The sequence below is a fragment of the Mustela lutreola genome, chromosome 7 (assembly GCF_030435805.1).
Source record: "Mustela lutreola isolate mMusLut2 chromosome 7, mMusLut2.pri, whole genome shotgun sequence".
NCBI classification, from domain to species: Eukaryota; Metazoa; Chordata; class Mammalia; order Carnivora; family Mustelidae; genus Mustela; species Mustela lutreola.
The window spans coordinates 93,396,858-93,410,558 of record NC_081296.1 but is presented as its reverse complement, the minus strand read 5'-3'; the positions used below and the strand labels follow the sequence as shown (position 1 = coordinate 93,410,558).

Sequence of the window (13,701 nt, the reverse complement as noted above, 5' to 3'; positions counted from 1 at the left end):
AGGTGGCTTTGAAAAGCTGGCAAGACTCATAGAGCCAGTGGGAGAGAAACCAAAGGAGTCACAGGGTTAAGAAGCAGGAAGCATCATAATAATTTTATAGCAAGAATAGACTTGCCAGCCTTCTTCATGACACAGGGCTCAGAATGAATCTTTACAATCCCTTTCTCAAGCAGACATGGTATGTTCAGGAAGTTTTAAAAGTGTAGTGGATGGCTGGTGTGTCAAATCATACTAATGGCCTCAATTCTTCACCTCTCACTCTTTTCCATGTAAACTTTCAGTTTTCCTATAAAGAAGCAAAGCATATTGTCCTATTTCTCGACTCTAAATTCATCTATGTGATTTGCTTTGGCCAATAAAATGAGGCAGAAGTAACAATATGCTAATTCTGAATTTAGAACTCTAAACATGCTCTTGCATGTTGTTCTCTTGAGCTTCTGTTGTCACTATAAGGAAGGTATGCCTAGGGGCACCTGGTGACTCAGTCAGTTGAGTGACTGACTCTTTATTTTGGCTCAAATCATGATCTCATGGGTCCTGGGATCAAGCACCTTGTCAGGCTCTGTGCTCAGTCAGGAATCTGCTTGAGACTCTCTCCCTCTGCCTCTCCCCTCATTCATGTGCTCTCACTCTCTCTCTCTCAAATAAATAAATCCTTAAAAAAAAAAAAAAAAAGTATGCCCTTGTCAAACCAATGGCTCCAGTGGTAAAAACACACATGGAAGTACCTGGTCCATATATTGGTTCCAGAGGGGAGACACATGAAATAAAGCTGCCCTACCTAAAGTCTCCAGCTGAGCCAATGACACATAAACAAGCCAACCGACCCACAGACACATGTGCAAGCAAGAAGGTTTTTAGAAATATTCCTTATTGGGGTTCCAGAATGGCTCAGTCAGTGGAGCATCTGACTCTTGATACTCTTGATTTTAGCTCAGGGCATCATCTCAGGGTCATGGGACTAAGCTCCACATCAGGCTCCATGATAGTCATGGAACCTGCTTGGGATTCTCTCTCTTCCCCTGTCCCTGCTCATGTGTTTGTGCTCGTGCTCTCTCTCTCTCTCTCTTTCTCTCTCTTTCTTAAAAAAAAAAAAAAAAAGCATATTCCTTAAAGCTATTATTACAGTTCAAAGGAAAAGAGTAATAAAAATAACCCTCAAGTGTTTGATATATAGGTAGTCACATCTTGAATCTAAATGGGATTCGGATATATTTGAACATGTTTGGCAAAGTTTAATGGGATAAACTTCCCAAAATCTCATTTGCATAAATATGAAGAGTTACTTGGGGAATGAAGAAAAAAAAACCTAGGAAAGGGAGAGCCAGGCATGATACATAGAACCCCATAAGAAAGACTTGGTCTTCTGAGAGAGGTGACAATTCTGCCTCTCAAATTTGTCTTCTGGTCCAACCCAGTGGAACTCATTTCTGATGCATAGTAGTTATGTGATGGGGGGTTGGAAGGCACACCAGAAAATGGGGATGGATGCTATAAGTAAACAATAGAAGAATTAACTAACTTAACACATCCCACTAAGGGACAAAGAAGGGTACTCCTCCCCCAACCAAATCTTCTTGCCCTAATCAGGGCTGACTTATCCAGTAGACTCAGTGTTGGGGGGAGCCAGGCATGACATTTGAAGGACCTACAAAGATGTTTTCACTTTAATTCTTTAAAAATCAGAAGAAAAAATAAATATACTAGTGGTGAACATGTGATAATGAACTCAGCCTTTAATGTTTTCTATAGCATAAGTATCCAAAGGCCAAAGGACATAGGGCATACAAAAGTCATAATGCAGCTCTGGTGCCACCACAATGTAACTCTGGAACCCTGAGAGCCCTGAACTATGGTAGAGATTACCAGGATGGGGGTTGGATAATTGTCCTTCCCCCCACCTACCCTCACAGGAGACATGAGTAGTGAATTACAAGGCAAGAGTTGGACAGGGAATTTAGCAGATTGAAAACTAAGAAGTTGGGGCATCTTTTCTTAATTCCTCTCCCTATCTGTCCTAAGGAAGACCCTGCCCCACAAGAAGGCATCCCATTAGTGGTTATGACAAGAAAGCCACCACCTGGGGCGCCTGGGTGGCTCAGTGGGTTAAAGCCTCTGCCTTGGGCTCAGGTCGTGATCCCAGGGTCCTGGAATCAAGCCCTGCATTGGGCTCTCTGCTCAGCAGGGAGCCTGCTTCCTCCTCTCTCTCTACCTGCCTCTCCACCTACTTGTGATCTGCCTGTCAAATAAATAAATAAAATATTAAAAAAAAGAAAAAGAAAGCCACCACCTGAGAGAAGCAAGAAATCAAGTAGCTTGAACAGGCACTCCACGTGCACTGCTTAAGAAAAGGCTGTGTTGTGATAGGCACAAGAGAATTAAGACTATCAGAAATAATCTTTAAATTAGTGGTTTTCAACTTTTTAAAGCAGAATTCTTTTGTCAATTTGTTTAACAAACTCAATACTTAAAGCTTCAGCCTATAAAGTAGATCAATGGGAAATGTTGCAGTAGGGTAAGTGTTGATGAGAGGACCAGCATCCTGCCCACTCAGACCTTTACCCCTCTCCACAGGACCTCAAGATTCTCTGGAACTCCAGAAATTGTTGCTTGTACTAAGTTAATAATATAGACAGGCTCATCTAAGAACAAATTTACATCTAGAACTCATTTCATTTGTAAATCGCTTTGTAATCATATGCTCATTTAGCTCCCCAAAAGTCAACTAGTTACATGGGGAAAAGGGGAAGAAAAATAAATAATCTATTTAAACCAAGGCTCTGGGGGAGGGGGCCAAGATGGAGGAGGAGTAGCAGACTAAAATAACATCAGGTCCCAGGAGTTCAATTGGATAGTTATGAAACCATTCTGAACACCAACAAACTCAATAGGAGATAGAAGAGGAGAAGAGTAGCAATTCTAGGGACAGAAGATCAACCACTTTCTGAAAGGTAGGACAGGTAGAAAAGTGAATCGAAAGCGACAAGAGGATAGACTGCAGGGGGAGGGACCAGCTCTTGGAAAGCAGTGGAACAGCGGAGCACAAAATCAGAACTTTTAGAAGTGTTCTCCACTGAGGGACAGTCACTCCAGAGGCTAAGCGGGGGTGGAGCCCTCACAGGGACAGTATGGTCTCAGGTCCCACAGAGTCACAGAAAGATCGGGGGTTCTGAGTGTGTCAGAGTGCCGAGGTATTGGAACAGGGAAGCCAACTACAGAGACAAAGCTGCAGAGTGAGCTTTCAGACGAGGGTTACCTTAAACCATGATCAAAGGCACAATCGGACCACAGCTTTTCAAGCAGGGACCCCACAAGTGGCAGATCTGGAGAGACCCCCTCCTTCCTCCTTCAGAAGGAATAGCACAGGAATGAGTGGCAGAAATTGCTGGGTTTGGAGACTCCAAACAAGTCTGTGTGCCAGAGATAGAAACACTCGTCATAGGCCAGGTGAGCACAGAGCATGGCCAGAGACCAGTGAGATGGGAGTGATTGACGGCTTTTCTCTGAGGGTGCACTGAGGAGTGGGGCCCCAAGTTCTCAGCTTCTCCAAGCCGGAGATTGGGAGGCTGCCATTTTCATACCCATCCTCCAGAGCTCTATAGAAAGTGGTCAGGAAACAAAAGCTTCTGAGAGCAAACCTGAGTAGATTAGTTAGCCTGGTCCCTGGCAAGGATAGTGAAATTCTGACTCAGGCAAACACATTTCAGACTCACTGCAACAGGCCTCTCCCCCAGAAGATCAGCAAGAACATCCAGCCAAGACCAAGCTCACTGATCAAAGAGAACAGCGGAACTCCAGAGCTAGGTGAAAGCATACATAGAGTTCATAACTTTTTCTCCATGATCCTTTAGTCTTTCAAAGTTAACTTTTTTGTTATTTTATTTTTTCCTTATTCTATTTTTTAAACTTCCCTCTTTTAACATTTTTTAAGTAGTTTATCTCAATAATACCTTTCTGAAAAAAATCATTTTAAACCTTCATTGTTATAGTCATATTTTATCCCTTCATTGTATTTAACCTTATTTTTTGTATACATACAGGGTTTTTTTTTTTTCCTTTAAAATTTTGGGATAGGGCGCCTGGGTGGCTCAGTGGGTTAAGCGGCTGCCTTCGGCTCAGGTCATGATCTCAGGGTCCTGGGATCGAGTCCTGCATCGGGCTCTCTGCTCAGCAGGGAGCCTGCTTCCTCCTCTCTCTCTGCCTGCCTCTCTACCTACTTGTGATCTCTCTCTGTCAAATAAATAAATAAAATCTTTAAAATAAAATAAAATAAAATAAAATTTTGGGATATAATTTCTTCTAATAGATCAAAATATACCCTAAATCTAGCACATGGCTTTGTTCTAGTCTCCAGCCTAAACACATTCTCCCCCTCCTTTTTTTTCTTTTATTTTCACAACCAACTTATCCTCTCAAATCCTTTTTAGATTTTTTTAAAATATCATCTTTACATTCATATTGTATCACTTCATCATGTCCACCCTTATTTTTGTATGTATATAAGTTTTTCTTTCTTTAAAATTTTGGGAGGTAGTTTCTTCTAAAAGACAAGAATATACCCAGAATCACCTGGGTGTGGCTATGTTCTACTCATCAATCTAATAGATATAGATATAGATATAGATGATATAGATATAGATATAGATAGATAAATGTTTTTATTTTTATGTCTTTCTTACCCCTTTGTTCTTCCTCTGGTTTGGGGTCTCTTCTGATTTGGTTAGCATACATTTTCCTGGGGTCTTTGTCATACCTTTAGTATCTTATTCTCTTGATCATATATTCTTATCTGGATAAAATGACAGGGAGGGGAAAACTCACCACAAAAAAAAAAAAAAAAAAAAGAACAAGAGGCAGTACCAACGGATAGGACCTACTCAATATGGACATTGGTAATATATTAGATCCAGAGTTCAGAATGATGATTCTCAAAGTGCTAGCTGGGCTTGAAAAAGGCATGGAAGATATTAGAGAAACGGTTTCTGGAGAAATAAAAGAACAATAATATAACCAAGTTGAAATTGAAAAAGCTACTAATGAAGTACAATAAAAAATGAAGGCTATTTGTGGAGCATAACAAATAACATGGAGGACATGGGGAGATGGAGAGGAGAAGGGAGTTGAGGGAAATTGGAAAGGGAGGTGAACCATGAGAGACTATGGACTCTGAAAAACAACCTGAGGGTCTTGAAGGGGCGAGGGGTGGGAGGCTGGGGGAACAAGCCGTGGGTATTAGGTAGGGCATGTATTGCATGGAGCACTGGGTGTGGTGCAAAAACAATGAACACTGCTACGCTGAAAAGAAATAAAAAATACATACATACATACATACCAAAAAAAAAAAAAAATGGAGGCTCTTACTGCTAGGATAAATGAGGAAGAAGACAGAATTAGTAATATAGAAGATCAAATGATGGAGAATAAAGAAGCTGAGCAAAACAGACACAAACAACTACTGGACCATGAGGGGAGAATTCAAGAGATAAGTGATACCATGAGAAGAATATTAGAATAATTGGGATTCCAGAAGAAGAAGAAAGAGGGGGGTGCAGAAGGTATATTGGAGCAAATTATTGTAGAAAATTTCCTTAATATGGCAAATGGAACAAGCATCAAAATTCAGGACACAGAGAACCCCAAAATCAATAAAAATAGGTCCACATACCATCATCTAATAGTAAAACTTACAAGTCTTAGTGACAAAGAGAAAATCCTGAAAGCAGCTCCCAACAAGAAATCTATAACATACAATGGTAGAAATATTAGATTGGCAGTGGACTTATCCACAGAGACCTGGCAGGCCAGAAAGAACTGCCATGATATATTCACTGCATTAAATGAGAAAAACATGCAGCCAAGAATACTGTATCCAGCTAGGCTATCACTGAAAATAGAAGGAGAAATAAAAAGCTTCCAGAACAAAAACTGAAAGAATTTGCCAACACCAAACCAGCTCTACAGGAAATATTGAAAGGGGTCCTCTAAGCAAAGAGAGAGCCTAAAATTAGCAGACCAGAAAAGAACAGAAACAATATACAATAACAGTCACCTTACAGGCAATACAATGGCACTAAATTCATATCTTTCAATAGGTACCCTGAATGGAAATGGGCTAAATGCCCCCAATCAAAAAACACATGATATCTAAATGGATTAAAAAAAAAAACAAGACCCATCAATATGCTCTCTAGAAGAAACTCACTTTAAAACCAAAGACACCTCTAGATTTAAAGTGAGGGGGTAGAAAACCATTTACCATGCTCATGGACATCAAAAGAAAGCTGGGGTGGCAATCCTTATATCAGATCAATTAGATTTTAAGCCACAGACTATAATAAGAGATGAGAAAGGACACTATATCATACTCAAAGGGTCTGTCCAAACAAGAAGATCTAACAATTATAAATATCTATGCCCCTAACATGGGAGCAGCCAACTATATAAACCAATTAACAAAATCAAAGAAACACATCAAGAATAATACAATAATTGTAGGGGAATTTAACACCCCCCTCACTGAAGTGGACAGATCTTCCCAGAAAAATATCAACAAGGAAAGAAAGGCCTTAAATGACACACTGGACCAGATGGACATCACAGATATATTCAGAACATTCCATCTCAAAGCAACAGCATACACATTCTTCTCTAGTACACATGGAACATTCTCTAGAATAGATCACATCCTGAGTCACAAATCAGGTCTCAACCAGTACCAAAAGATTGGGACCATTCCCTGTATATTTTCAGACCACAATGCTCTGAAGCTAGAACTCAATCACAAGAAGAAAGTTGGAAAGAACTCAAATACATGGAGGCTAAAGAACATCCTACTGAAGAATGAGTGGGTCAACCAGGAAATTAAGAAGAAATGAAAAAATTCATGGAAACAAATGATAATGAAAGCACAACTGTTCAAAATCTGTAGGACATAGCAAAGGCAGTCTTGAGAGGAAAGTATACAGCAATACAAGTCTTTCTCAAGAAACAAGAAAAGTCTCAAGTACACAACCTAACTCTACACCTAAAGGAGTTGGAGAAAGGACAGCAAAGAAAGCCTAAAACCAGCAGAATATAAATAATAAAGATCAGAGCAGAAATCAATGAAATAGAAACCAAAAGAACAGTAGAACAGATCAGCAAAACTAGGAGCTGGTTCTTTGAAAGAATTCATAAGATTGATGAACCCCTGGCCAGATTTATCAAAAAGAAATGAGAAAGGACCCAAATAAATAAAATCATGAATGAAACAAGAGAGACCACAACTAACACCAAAGAAATAAAAACAATCATAAGAACATATTATGAGTAACTATATGCCAGCAAATTTGACAATCTGAAATAAATGGATGCATTCCTAGAGACGTATAAACTACCAACACTAAACCAGGAAGAAATAGAAAACCTGAAAGGACCCATAATCAGTAAGGAGATTGAAGCAGTCATCAAAAATCTCCCAACAAACAAGAGTGCAGGGCCAGACAACTCCCCAGGGGAATTCCACCAAATGTTTAAAAAATAATTAATACCTATTCTCCTGAAACTTCCAAAAAAATAGAAATGGAACAAAAACAGCCAAACTTATTTTATGAAGCCAGCATTACCTTGATCCCAAAACCAGACAAACACCCCAAAAAGGAGAATTACAGACCAATATCCTTGATCAACACAGATATGAAAATTCTCACCAAATTATTAGACATTAGGACCCAAAAGTACATTAAAAAGATTATTCACCATGACCAAGTGGGATGCACTCCAAGGTCAATTCAACATCCGCAAATCAATCAATGTGATACAATACATTAATAAAAGAAAGAACAAGAACCATATGATACTCTCAATAGATACTGAAAAAGCATTTGACAAAGTACAGCATCCTTTCTTGATCAAAACCTTCAAAGTGTAGGGATAGAGGATACATACCTCAGTATCATCAAAGCCATCTATGAAAAATCCACAGCGAATATCATTCTCAATGGAGAAAAACTGAGAACTTTTCTGCTAAGGTCAGGAACACAGCAGGAATGTCCATTATCACCACTGATATTCAAGACAGTACTAGAAGGCCTAGCCTCAGCAATCAGACAACAAAAAGAAATTAAAGGCATCTGAATCAGCAAAGAAAAATTCAAACTCTCACTCTTTGCAGATGATATGATACTATATATGGAAAACCAAAAAAACTCCACTCCAAAACTGCTATAAATCATACTGGAAGTCAGTAAAATGTCAGGATATAAAATCAATGCACAGAAATCAATTGTATTTCTATACACCAACAGCAAGACAGAAAAAAGAGAAATTAAGGAGTCGATCCTATTTACAATTGCACCCAAAACCATAAGATACCTAGGAATAAACCTAACCAAAGATACAAAGACTCTATACTCAGAAAACTATTAAGTACTCATGAAAGAAATTGAAGAAGACATAAACATTCCATGCTCATGGATTGGAAGAAAATATTTTGTGAAAATGTCTATGCTACCAGAGTAATCTACACATTTAATGCAATCCCTATCAAAATACAATCAATTTTTTTCAAAGAAGTGGAACAAATAATCCTAAAATTTATATGGAACAAGAAAAGACCTCGAATAGCCAGAGGAATGTTGAAAAAGAAAGCCAAAGTTGGTGGCATCACAATTCTGGACTTCAAGCTCTATTACAAAGCTGTCATCATCAAGGTAGTATGGTACTGGCACAAAAACAGACACATAGATCAATGGAACAGAACAGAGAGCCCAGAAATAGACTTTCAACTCTATGGTCAACTAATCTTTGACAAAGCAGGGGAAAATGTCCAATGGAAAAAAGATAGTCTCTTCAACCAAGTGTGTTAGGAACATTGGATGTCCACATGCAGAAGAATGAAACTAAACCATTTCCTTATACCACACACAAAAATAGACTCAAAATGGATGAAGGACCTCAATGTGGGAAAGGAATCCATCAAAATCCTTGAGGAGAAGATGGGCAGCAACCTCTTCAACCTCAGCCACGGCAACTCCTTCCTAGGAACATCATCAAAGGCAAGAGAAGCAAGGACAAAAATGAACTATTGGGACTTCATTAAGATCAAAAGCTTTTGCATAGCAAAGGAAAAAGCCAACAAAACCAAAAGATAACTGACAAAATGGGAGAAGATATTTGCAAATGACATAGGGCTAGTATCCAAAAATCTATAAAGAACTTATCAAACTCTACACACAAAGAACAAATAATCCAATCAAGAAATGGGCAGAAGACATGAACAGACATTTCTGCAAAGAAGACATCCAGATGGCCAACAGACATGAAAAAGTATTCAACATCACTCAGCATCAGGGAAATACAAATCAAAACCACAATGAGTTACGACCTCACACCAGTCAGAATGGCTAAAATGAACAAGTCAGGAAACTACAGATGCTGGCGGGGATGCGGAGAAAGGGGAACCTCCTATATTCTTGGTGGGAATGCAAGCTGGTGCAGCCACTCTGGAAAGCAGCATGGAGGTTCTTCAAAAAGTTGAAAATAGAGCTACCCTACAACCCAGCAATCACACTACAAGGTATTTACCCTAAAGACACAAATGTAGTTATCCAAAGAAGCACATGCATCCGAATGTTTATAGCAGCAATGTCCACAACAGCCAAACTATGGAAAGAACCTAGATATCTATCAACAGATTAATGGATAAAAAAGAAGTGGTATATAGATAGATAGATAGATAGATAGATAGATAGATACCAGACCTCATAAGATAAAACTTCACATTAACTTTCATCCCACAATTCTCTGATTTTCAGATGGTCAAGAGTGGTACAAATGCCACTGTCGTCTCAAGCCTTTTTCTATGTTAATACCATGGTAATCATGCCTGAACTAATTAACATAAATAATAAAGTAAAATGGTTTTGATTTGATAATACAAGTAAAAGAATTAAGAATTTGGATTAACATTTGAAATCAACTTGTAAATCTTGGTAATTAAATCATCATATAATTTATATTTCAAAGAAAAACAACCTGCACAACACAATGATTACAGCTTTGTGAGACTAATATCTAAATTTTAGAGAGGAAACAGAGATATATTCTCAAAAATTTCATGAGTTTCCACAATCATTTCATTTTACCTACATTTCAAAAGTAGAGCTAAAGTAAGGACTTTTTGGACATTTTATTTATCTAGGGCTTTTGTAAGAACAGAAAGCCAAGACTAACCAAACCAAAATTACCTCCACCAGAGGCTCCACCATCTCACATACACTTTCAAATAACAATGCCCAAGGTCTTCATGTTCTCTCTTTTATTTCGAAGAGGAAAATATGGTCACATAAAATGACTGACACACTTTCACAACATGATATAAATCAAGAGTTGGCAAACGATGGCTTGCCAACCATATCTGGCCAGCTACTTGTTTTTGTTTGGCCCATGAACTAAGAAAGGTTTTTAGATTTTTCAATTTTTTTTAAGATCAAAAGAATAATATTTCATAACAAGTGAAAATTATATGAAATTCAAATTTCAGCATTCATTAATATCATTCTGAATTTCATCAATAAATATTTGTGGAAATTTGTCTTCTCTCATTATATAAGTACCTACATACTATCCTTGATTTCTGCCTCTTGGCTTGCAAAGCTTAAACTATTTACTATCTAGTCCTTTACAGAAAAGTTTGGTAAACCCTGATGTAAAGGACTGATAAGTAAGAAGAAATCACCATTCTGTGGGAAAAATGCATTGCTAAAGAAGACCAAAAAAATGAATTTTTCACTCTGGAATTTCAGACAAAGTAAATACTGTTAAGAGTTGGTACATATCACAAAAAGAAATCAATCTATTTCCTCATGTAGAGTTACATGGGTTACACTGATTTTATCACCTCATTATATACCATATTGTCTGAAAAGCAAGATAAAGTGGGATATCCTCTCAAAATTAGTTCATTGAAAATTTAGGCCTAGAGGTGCCTAGGTGGCTCAGTGGTTAAGCATCTGCCTTCAGATCAGGTCATGATCCCAGGGTCCAAGGATCAAGCCTCAAATCAGGTTCCCTGCTCAGCAGGAAGCCTGTTTCTCCCTTTCCTCCCAACCCCTACTTGTGTTCCCTCTCTGGCTGTCTCTCTGTCAAATAAATGAATAAATAAATAAATCTTAAAAAACAAAAGAAGAAAGAAAGAAAAATTAAGCTTAAGAATTCAGCAACCACTCTATTTTATCCTTCCACTTTAACTTAATAAGATTTTTATTAATGAAAATACTATTTTACAAAATTAGTATCTGTGAAAACTCTACTTACTGGCAGGTAATATATCAAATAATTTTCAATTCATAAAGCATACCAATAAACTTTGTATTTTTCTTTATAAGTTGTTCAAATCATTCATACTGAATAGTTTCCCAAATATACCATGCCCTTTCTTGCCTCAGCATCCTTATTTATGCTTGTTCCTCCATCAGGAATTCTCTTTCCAAATACTCTCCTGCAGTAGCTTTCTCTTGGTAGCATAGGTAGATGAGCAAGATATTTTGGAGTTTGTGGGGGGAAAGGGGAGGGGTCTTTTTTTCTAATTTAATAGCTTCCAAACTTTCTAAACCTTTTGAAAATTATTTTTTACTGAAATACCTCTCCTCCTTGAATACTTACTCAGGATTCATTGTCCCCACAATACATTATTTATATTTCTATTTATTATTTATGCCATTCTATCCAACTGGAATGTGATTTTTGAATCAACCATCTAGTTCTTTACAGATTTCAAGAAGCTGGTTATCTTCTGGTGTTCCTCATGTCTGGAATGGCACTGTCAAGGAGCAAATGCCAGATAGGAGGAGGCATCTTTGACACTTCTCCCTTCCCTCACCTCCCAAATCCAATACATCATCAAATCCTTAAATTGCTACCCGAATATTTGTGGAACCCCCACTGTAGCCTCTTAACTATTATAAACCATAACCAATCTAAACACCACCCACTACAGCTATTTCTTCCCCACAGAACAGTCAGAAAATCCTCTCAAATCAACTTTCATAGATATAAACATATCCTGTTATCCCTGATTTGTTCATTTAATCATGGTCCAAGCAATCATAGCCCCATGTGGCTGACAAAATTATATTAGAGTTTGAAGCCTGCACTCCCACCATAAGTGGATCATAAGTGTATAATGTATATACAGTAGCTGCTCAAAGATGTTTCATGATTTAATTAATGCTGCACAACATCTTTTATTCTTTGTATGCTCCAGGTTGCCAGCTACTTTACAGGGGTCCATTTTGGAAGCTCTACCACTTAATTCTATGATTTTTAGAATATCTTTTAGAATTGCCTTTAGAGACAATATACCATCCACAAAAGAAAAACTGTCTTTCTTCTTCATTGCTACACCTAGATCTTTGACAAAAAGTGGTTTCACTCCAAAGTGTTCACCACTTTTACTCAAAAAACACTGCTTGACATTTGGTTGTTTCAAAAGATCCAACCCATCCCTGAAGGCCAGATAGGTAACAAAAGATAAACAAATTAATGTTCTATAGAGAGTGAATGCTAACAATCACTGAATGCTTACAGTATGCCAGGCATTGGTAAATATTTTACAAACATTATTTCACTTAGTTCTTACCCAAAATACCATATGATAATAGTTACTATCATTCCAACTTTACAAATTAAAAAACAAAAACATAAGCTGTACCAAACATTCAATAAACAGTTAAAAGCTATTCTCCTAGATTATTTTAAAAAATAGAGAAAGCTTTCTTTAAGATTTTATATTTTATTTGACAGAGAGAGACATAGTAAGAGAGGGAACACAAGCAGGGGAAGTGGGAGAGGGAAAAGCAGGCTTCCTGTTGAGCAGGGAGCCCAAAGCAGGGCTTGATCCCAGAACCTTGAGATGGTGACACAAGCTGAAGACAGGTGCTTAACAACTGAGCCATCCAGGTGCCCCAAGGAAAGCTTTCAAACACACTCTATATGGCAAATATTATCCTGATTCCAAAACCAGATAAAGATACTACAAAAAAGAAAACTATAAGCCAATATCTCTGGTGAACATAGAAACAAAAACCCTCAACAAAATATTAGCAAAGTGAATTCAACAGCACATTAAAAAGACCACTCATGGGCGCCTGGGTGGCTCAGTTGGTTGGACGACTGCCTTCGGCTCAGGTCATGATCCTGGAGTCCCGGGATCGAGTCCCACATCGGGCTCCCAGCTCCATGGGGAGTCTGCTTCTCCCTCTGACCTTCTCCTCGCTCATGTTCTCTCTCACTGTCTCTCTCTCAAATAAATAAATAAAAATCTTTAAAAAAAAAAAAAAAAAAAAAAAAAAAAAAAAAAAAAAAAAAGACCACTCATCACAATCAAGTGGGGTTTATTCCAGGGATGCAAGGATGATTTAACATTCTCAAATCAATCACCATGATACAAGATATTAACAAAATGAAGGATGAAAATCATATGATAATCTCAATAGATGTAGAAAAAACATTTGACAAAATTCAGTATCCATTCATGATAAAAAGAATATCAACAAAGTAGATTTAGAGAGAACATACCTCAACATAAGAGAGATCTTAATGAAAAACCCACAACTAAGATCATATGCAATGGATAAAAACTGAGAGCTTCTCCTCTAATATCAAGAACAAAGATGTCCACCCTTGCCACTTTCATTTAATGTAGTATTGGAGGTTCTAGCT

The 13,701-nt window shown here is 37.8% G+C and overlaps 1 protein-coding gene across 2 annotated transcripts in view; it reads right to left on the bottom strand.

Annotated features, from left to right (window-relative positions):
* TTC6 (tetratricopeptide repeat domain 6) overlaps nucleotides 1–13,701 on the bottom strand; it is a 222,465-nt gene that overhangs the window by 156,344 nt on the left and 52,420 nt on the right. The gene's annotated exons all lie outside the window — the stretch shown is intronic.